Below are 8,967 nucleotides of genomic sequence, written 5' to 3' on the forward strand. Positions count from 1 at the left end.
TGCACTTACTCATGCTCGTAGCAAGACACCTGTCAATTTTGAAATCCTTCGGACTAATGGTTTGAGAGATATGCAAATAACAGACAGACGTTCCCGTAATTTATAGATAGATGGATTTGATGTAACACAACATTGCACTCTTTTTTATCAAAGAAAGTGTACCAATACAGTTATAATCAAAACATTGTAAAATGGTGCTTCAGATTTGATCTTTAAGCATCCAAGCATCACAGGAATTTTAGGGCCTACATCATCAGCGTACATTTCATCTAACAGATGGGTGGACAATTAACATAAAATTAGAGCAATTATTGAAGGGGATATACTCTACATGTACAAAATTGTATTTGTATATGATATGTGTAGTTGTGGAACTCCAGTAAGCAGGCTGGTAAGGCTATTTTATGATTTTATTCATAATAAAACTTCTAATTTCTCGTTTAGAATTTGAAAGGCATATGACAATTTTATTTTCTATTCTATTCTATATCTATAAACAGTGTAGTGTGCAAGATTGAAATGATGGTGGGTTTTAATCAATCTTCTCATTGTACCAGATGTCATTGATTATCCCATCATGGAGCAAGGAGCAGTGATCCTTAGAGGGTAAGTCTCATCTTTACAACTTGAATAAGACTAAATTTAATTTAAACAGCACTTTAAAAGAAAGGTTTGCATGGTTGAACCAGAAATAAACAAGAAATACAAGGATAACAATAATCCAAGCGAGCTCTAAACTATGACCTTCCTGAGATCAGGTTGCGTGAGAGAGAGAGAGAAAAAAAACATAATTTAACAGATTGCATATATTTATCCCTATATATTAACTTGCACTATTTTATGTCTCATGTCATAGATTCTTACATGTATATTTTTTTTAAGATAATGTTTTGGGGCATTTTCGGCCTTTTATTTTGACAGGACAGCTGAAGACATGAAAGAGGAGAGAGAGGGGGGGACATGAAGGACCGTAGGTCGGAGTTGAGCCCCGGCCCGCTGTGTCGTTGACAAAATCTCTACAATCTCTATATATAGGCACATATACAGTATGCACGCTCTACCAACTGAGCTTTTTGAGTGCTTGCGATTTTCTGTTCTGTACAACTTTAATTTGCATTTTTGGAGGGAGCCTAAGACCCAAGATTTTCTATGACGACTGCTTCTGTATTTCTTGTGCATAAACAACTTGACACTAGATCCTGAAATTAGCGCCCTTATGTACAGAATCCAGAATCGCTTTGAATCAACAATCAATTTTGAATCAAATCATGACCCCCAAAGAAGAATCAGAATTGAATTGTGAGATACCAAAAGATTCACACACCTACTAAATTATATTTATCAAGTAGGTATCTTTTAAAGTGATAACATATATTTGTTTGGTGAAGCAGTTTCTTCTGTCCTAGGTATGTGATTGAACGTATAAACACAGAGGAGCCTAGTCAACACGTGTCCCCTGAGACTCTGGGAGGAAGGCCAAATGAACAACAGGACCCACAAATTAAAGAAGTGGTAGAACAGCTGATCAGGATTGCAGATGAGATCAACCGGAACACTGAGCTTCATCAGTAAGTTGTGCATCATACACAAACACAACTGGGGGGCTGCGTCAGTCAGCAGATCCACCGCTTATTGCTTGATCACAGCGCTTGAATGTTAATCTACATGAACTCTTTCAAAGAATACACCTAGCTAATGTGGTCTGCCAACCTACTGCAGAAAACTCAGAGTTGGTCAAAAAAGTGCCTCAGAACATTGCACACACATTGCGTTTCATTATTATTATTTTTATTATTAACGCTTTTTAAAACACGCATTCGTTCAGCTGCATTTACTTTCCCTGCTCTCTTCAGTCTCTCTGTCACTCTACACACACGCACAGCCCCTCCCCTCCCCTCCCTTCACACAGTGTCTGTCACAGTGTTGCCAACTTAGCAACTTTATGGCTAGATTTAGCAACTTTTCAGACCCCCTTTGTGCCTTTTTTCAGAAAAGCGACTAGCAAGAAAACGGGCGACTTTCTGTAGAAAAGACACTGACTTTCTGTAAAAAAATAGTCGCCAGTATTGTCCAGCGAGCAAGCAAGTTATTTCTCTCCTCTGGCCACCAAAACGGTCACACCTCTCTGAATCTGTTTTGTGAGGAGCAGAGGAGCATGTCGTCCCCTCCTCGTGTCCGTAGGCAGGTAGAAAGGGGAAAAAGGGACAGGGTGCGGGGTGCGGTGCCAGGAGAAAGATGCAGCTGAGCTGGCCTGGTTCTGAGCAAGCCAGCCTTCTTTGAGAATTCTTTATTGATCTTTTTACCTTCCTTTGTAGAATTTCTTTTTTTACTTTAAAGACAAGCTACCTAGGTAATAATTATAAGGTAAAATAAATTCCTGTATTGAATAAGCTTTATGCAAATGATTGTGTAAGGATGTCACAAACGTGCAAATGAGCGTATGCTAACTTTATAGTCGAATCACCAACAGATGTGTGACTAGGATGTGGCCTATATGACAGATCAGTGCCTGTGTCTTACTGTGATTGTTGGTCTTTGAAAAAAGCCTGAAGGCCGGAACATCATCTGAATAAAAGAGACACATTTTTCCTACAATGAGTTAAATAAAAAAACAAACATTTGAATCTGTCCATTTCTTCCTCTCAGTCTGATCAACCACGTTCCGGACGTTCCGGAACATCTTCATGAATGTAGCAAGGAAAATCTTTGCTGATGGCATCAACTGGGGTCGAGTGGTGGCTCTCTTCTATCTGGCCTACAGACTCATACTCAAGGTAACATACATACAGTATATCCCACAGAGCAGTGCTTCTCAGCTGGGCTGTTTGTTTTCTTCTTTTGAAATTTGCATGCACTGTGAAATTAATTTTGCATTCCCCCGTCTTTTGGTTTTGGTTTTAAAGGCGATGAACTCCAACCGTCTAGAAAACATCCGAACAATCATCAGCTGGGTTCTGCAGGTCATCAAAGAGCTGCTCTACGGCTGGCTTGTACAGCAGGGAGGCTGGGTGAGTCAAGTAAATTTATTTATAAAGCATATTTGAATTATAACCGACAGAAGCAGAATAAAGTGCTGTACAAAGGTATATTTTAAAAACAAAGGAATACAATTTAAACATAGACAGAGATCTCTGTCCCCAGAGATCTGTTAGTTCCGTGCTATATTCATTTTTATACCAGGCTGCAGGGTGTCCATGTAAAAAAGTGTACTAGGACACCTACTAAACGAGTTAAATTGACTGTTTACCGTTCTAAATGCATGCGCTTCATTCAAATTATTACTAAATGTGAATTGTTATTTCCAACAGTGTCCAACTTCAGTGCCTCGTCCTTTTAACACCACAGGATGGCGCTAACACACAAGCTTCAGGAAGTCTCTGACTGACTTTGTTTCACACCGATCATCTCCCATCCCTTTAGCTCCTCAGGCTTCAGCCAACAGTGCATATTGTCGATCATTTGTTTGTAAAAATCTTTTAAAAATGATCTGGGGACAATGACATTGTTAATAGCTAGCTAGTCTTGTTGTTAAATATACTGTTAAATTACATTTACTGATGGTCAACTGTGTGCAATGTAATGCTAGCATAGTGTTGGCTTTCTGGCTCGTTACTGTCCAAGCTTAAGGCTTCTCTGAGCTGAGTGGACTATAAATATCCCTGGTTTCTTAGGACCATCCTATTTACTGGAACAGTGAACATTTGCGTTGCATTAGAACCTTATGGGATGGGAATGATTGTTGTAGGTATTAGTCAAACCCTCAGGCATAGCAGGGACACAGGGTATGTTTGAAAAAAACGTAAAGCTATAGTGCGTAGTATCTGTCTTCTCCATGAGGAATTCAAAGTATTGACAACAGCACTGATACAAGCCTTCCGTGATCGCCCCCCCACCTCTCCTCCACGCAGTTGCTAGTAGCCAAGGAGGACACGGAGGATTAAAAAAAACACGATGGACTCTTAAGAAGAGGTCAAAGGGACGATTGTATAAGCGGGTTTACGCCCTTCACAGTGGACACTTAATTCCTGACAATGGACACCATTTTTTTAGGCATTAACCCTTTCCAAACGGCGTAATGGTCTTATGTATGGACTTGTCAAGATCCAAAGCTCTTAATCTTACTGTCTTGATCTTTGTAGGAGGGGGTGATCCGTGGTATTTCACGCTGGAGGACTCTAACCATAGTAGCATCAGTAGCATTGGTGGCAGCTATTGTTTTCTACAGAAAGACCCGCTGAGAACTTCGGACCTGGCAACCAGGGCTGCTGTCCCATCTCCTGGATAAACGCAGCTAAATAATGACAGTGTCTGGACATTAATTACAACCACTCCTCCGCTCTATTTCATTAAGTATTGTACATAATCATCTGTTCTCAGGATTCCAATAACAAAAAAAAGCATTTGCAGCCAGCTGTCCACTGGACATCTCCATCAGCCTTCACCAGCAGCTGTAAGGAACTACACGTGAGCTTCTGCAACACACCCTGTGGAAGCCATTTTAGAGGCTGTCAGCTCTCAGCAGGGGCTGTCAGAAGGTGATGGTGTTTATTGACATGTGATGTAGCTGTAGTTGTATTCAACAGACTAAAGGACCTACCTGAACCAGGTATAAGGGCCACATGGGTTGTGGGTGGGGTCAAATGTAAATGTCTCCAGGTCTTGGGTCTGAGCAGAATGTGGACTAGACCTGAGAAGACATAAAAATCAATGAACACATAAACAACAGCAACACATTAAAAGTACTGTACATTCATTATGTTAGCTTGTGCTGGAAATTTGAGTGCATTATCTAGGGAATACCTCTACTTGGCTGTCTCAACAGAATTCAAAAGAACTGCAAAGTGGAAGAAAATGCGAGTTCAAGAATTAGCCTATAATCATTCCCACTTTTAAGTTTGTCTTTTAATATTATCCTCCACAAGAAAACACAGGAATGACGCGGCAAAATGTAAAGCCACAATAGGTTTATATTAGAGCCATGTGCTAGCCTTTTTTCTGAGGAATCCTGTTTTACCATCACTTGGTAGATGAGCCTCGGGCACTGTGGTTGTGGAAAAGAAGCCAAAAACAAAACAAATGACCCTAGATTTCCACCAACTGCGGAACGGCTGCGGAGTGGCTCCGCTGTGTGTCGACTCCGTGCTCCGCCATGACTAATAACTGAAGTCTCAAGGACCCACGAGATCTCTCAAATTCACGTATGATAGCGCGATATGACAGGATGTAGTTTCTATAAACAAAAACAACAAACCTCTGACCTGTTGACTTCAGGCCTGTCTCCACCCATTATGATGTTTTTAAGGTGTAGTGCAGGGAAATATGATCCGCTGTGAGCACAGTGTATTTTATTTTGAAAATTAACCGGATGTTTTATTTTGTTTCTGTGCTCGACTTCCTGTCCTGCACTATCTGCCGTGTGCTGAATTGCTGCGGAGCTCTCCGGTGTCCAGCAAAAATAGAAGCTCTGCGTATCTGCTCCAGAGGGCTAGGGCTCGTCGGAGTCGGGACGCAGCTGTTCCACAGTTGGTGAAAATACACACAGGGACTTTAAGGGCAACCGAATGACTTTGCCGCCGTTCCGAAGCGGATCCGCAGCCGTTCCGCAGCCGTTCCGCAGTTGGTGGAAATCAGGGGTGAGAGCTCCAGGAATTTCACAGCGCGTCATGGTTGCAGTAGACCTTTTCACAGCAGAACATTAGGCATGTGAAATCACAACATCAATAGTAGCATAAACAATGGCTGCGTACCATTTTGTTTTACCCTGCCCAGGGCCTTTGGCTTTTTTTTTTAAATTACCTTGATAATTAAATAAATTGCACAATATTCCAAATCGAAGTGTCAACTGAGGAAATAGGTGTATTGCCGGCAAAACACGGCATCTGATTCGGCTGAATGAGAATTAATTTGAACAAATCATTGTATCATCGCATTTCTACTTATCTTAAGATACAGCTGGGATATTGGACGTCTCTTACCGAAATGCTTCTTCAGAGTTGTTGTTTTTATGTTACTTTCTGATATTTTGGAAGGGCTTCTAAACTTTTGTACTAATAATTCAACCAGAGAATTTCATGCCCATCATTTAACCTTCTAATGTTGAAAATGAATGGAATTTTAGCTGAACATTGGGAATAAGTCCTCCCATCACACAACGCTGTAGCTGTGGTGAGGTGCTTTTAGAGGGTATTCTGTGTTCATCTCTTAGATAAGCAACTGGGGTCCGTTGGCCATCTCTGTGCTGTGAACACGCCTGAACTACACACCGGATCAAGGATCCAGCTGAGCGTTTACAGACGAGGTCGTGCAATTTTCTGTACCAGCAGTGTTAAGAAGCTGACTTCCTTTGCCTGTGCCTTTCTGTGAATGTAGTCAATCCCGCTGATATACGTGACAGATGTTTCAGTTGTCAGACACCAGAATGGGCATAAGATGGTGATTTGACTGAGGAGCTCAGCAGCCTAGAAACTGCTAATAGCCCTGTTAGCAGGTCTATGACCAGCCCTCACATTACTGTCTGAGCAGTGACCACAGAAACAGAAATATGTCAGATCTGTCAGAAAAGAACAGGCAAAGGCAACAAAATAACAGGTGATGGCAAACTGAGTACCAACACTAGCTGTTTGTCAAAATTAACTTTCTTTTCCATTTGTCTTCCACTGTGAACGGTAGGGCAACGATTGCAGCGTTTTCAATTAGGATGTCCCGTTCAGTTTTTTTGGCCCCCAATCCGATTTTTTTTTTTTTTTCTGCCAATACCAAGTCCTGATCTGATACTTGTATTTACCTCGATAATAGAGCTGTACGCCATTTTTGTTTACAAAAATAACTTAACAAAGCAATGTTTTCAGCTTAATACGTGTAACAGTGCAGCAAGCATTTTTGTAAAAGTCAAATATGAAATCAACAGACTTATGTAGAATTTATTTTCAACCAACATCTTATTAGTTTGAGCTGACTTCTCGTATTGACATGGTTTACTGGGTCTACATTTGGGGATGTACAGTATTTATCCAATTGTGAAAGTTGCTTTTATAATATTACAGATTAGGCCTGCTCAACACCACAGTCTAGATATTAATTTCAAGCCTACAGATGCTGGTTCATTTTAAAACCTGTAAAACCTCTGCGACTGCAAAAAAGAAAAGAAAAGCTGTGTCCTTTAGTTTCTAAGTTTGTAATAATCTCTGATTCCTAACCCTTGTGTTGTCTTCCTGTCAAAATTGAAAATCAACACTTTAGTTGACGTTTTTTATCAATGTTTTTAACGTTTTTCTTACTTTTTTGTCCCCTTTTTCAATGCTTGTCTTTTTTTTGACGTTTTCAACACTACGTAACACTAAGTTATTAACTTTAGTTTTACATTTATTTTTGGAATTTATGGTCAATAAACCTCATTTGTATGAAATTATAACAAATGTTTGAGATAGAAAAGCAGAAATTAGGAATTATTTAGTCTAAAATAAAGGAATGGATGTTGATGATAATCACAGACTGGAATGTGTCAACTTTTACTCAATACTATTTCAAAACAACTTAAAATTGAATAAGACGCCCCAAAAGTTATGAAAGTAGAGATTTGTACTTGCCAAAGAGCGTTGTGTGGAATCAGTCATGTTATTTTGGGTAATTTGAAAAGAACATAGATATAGAAAAACAGGCCAATTGGACCCGAGGACAACACAAGGGTTAAGGTAAACACATGAGGGATAGGACCAGACTTTAGAAGGCCTTCTGAGCACTTCTCCGGGAGATAAATAAGTCTTTATTTAAACTTAAATGCTTTTTAGTTATTGCAATGTGTGAGGGTGAGATGATCTGATGGGTGATTTGTACGGTTCCAGACCTACCCAGGTACTATTCTCTAGTGCCATGTGAGCTTTAGTCAGATATTTATGCTAGCAAATTGATCATGCACTTTTTAAAGGGATATTACACTATTTATCTATCTGTTCTACGGTGTTTGAAAAATGTGACCTGGTCATTATTTTATGATAGAAAAATGACCTAATTGGACTCCATATCTGTGAAAAAAACAAATTATACTACTAATTGCTCGCTTTGTGAATGGTCTGACTTAGCTACTGCAGGTCATTGAATGTCTATAATTATAATGTAATTTATTATTTATACTCTTTATTGATCCCCTATAGGGAAATTACAATTTACAGTCAGCTAAACTAATTTATATTCATTTAATCACTTACACAGCAGTTACGTACGGAGGGGAATTGGGACCAATGTGAAATATGTATTTGAGTCCTGAATTCTGAGTTTAAAGTCATAATTTGGAGTTCAAGGTAAAAACTTTTAATTTTTTTATCTTTTTAAATCCTAAGTATTCTTACTTATGTGTTTATGATTGTTGTATTTTGTCTGTTGCAGTGTGAGTGGGTGGTCGAGAACAGTCTTTTCTTTTTCTTGATGTACAGACGTGCTCAAATTTGTTGGTACCCCTCCACAAAAAACGAAGAATGCACAATTTTCTCTGAAATAACTTGAAACGGACAAAAGTAATTGGCATCCACCATTATTTATTCCATATTTAATAGAAATCAGACTTTGCTTTTGATTTTTTATTCAACATAATATTGTAAATAAGAAAACAAATGAAAATGGCATGGACAAAAATGATGGGGACCGCTAACCTAATATTTTGTTGCACAACCTTTAGAGGCAATCACTGCAATCAAACGTTTTCTGTAGCTCTCAATGAGACTTCTGCACCTGTTAACAGGTAGTTTGGCCCACTCTTCCTGAGCAAACTGCTCCAGCTGTCTCAGGTTTGATGGGTGCCTTCTCCAGACTGCAAGTTTCAGGTCTTTCCATAGATGTTCGATAGGATTCAAATCAGGACTCATAGAAGGCCACTTCAGAATAGTCCAATGTTTTGTTCCTATCCATTCTTGGGTGCTTTAGCTGTGTGTTTTGGGTCATTATCCTGTTGGAGGACCATGACCTGCGACTGAG

The 8,967-nt window shown here is 39.5% G+C and overlaps 1 pseudogene; it reads left to right on the forward strand.

Moving 5' to 3' along the window:
• The first annotated feature begins 561 nt into the window (after positions 1–561).
• LOC116683479 (apoptosis regulator BAX-like) lies at positions 562–5,069 on the forward strand (annotated as a pseudogene).
• Positions 5,070–8,967: the final 3,898 nt, after the last annotated feature.

This window comes from Etheostoma spectabile, unplaced genomic scaffold, assembly GCF_008692095.1.
Source record: "Etheostoma spectabile isolate EspeVRDwgs_2016 unplaced genomic scaffold, UIUC_Espe_1.0 scaffold00019008, whole genome shotgun sequence".
Lineage (NCBI taxonomy): Eukaryota > Metazoa > Chordata > Actinopteri > Perciformes > Percidae > Etheostoma > Etheostoma spectabile.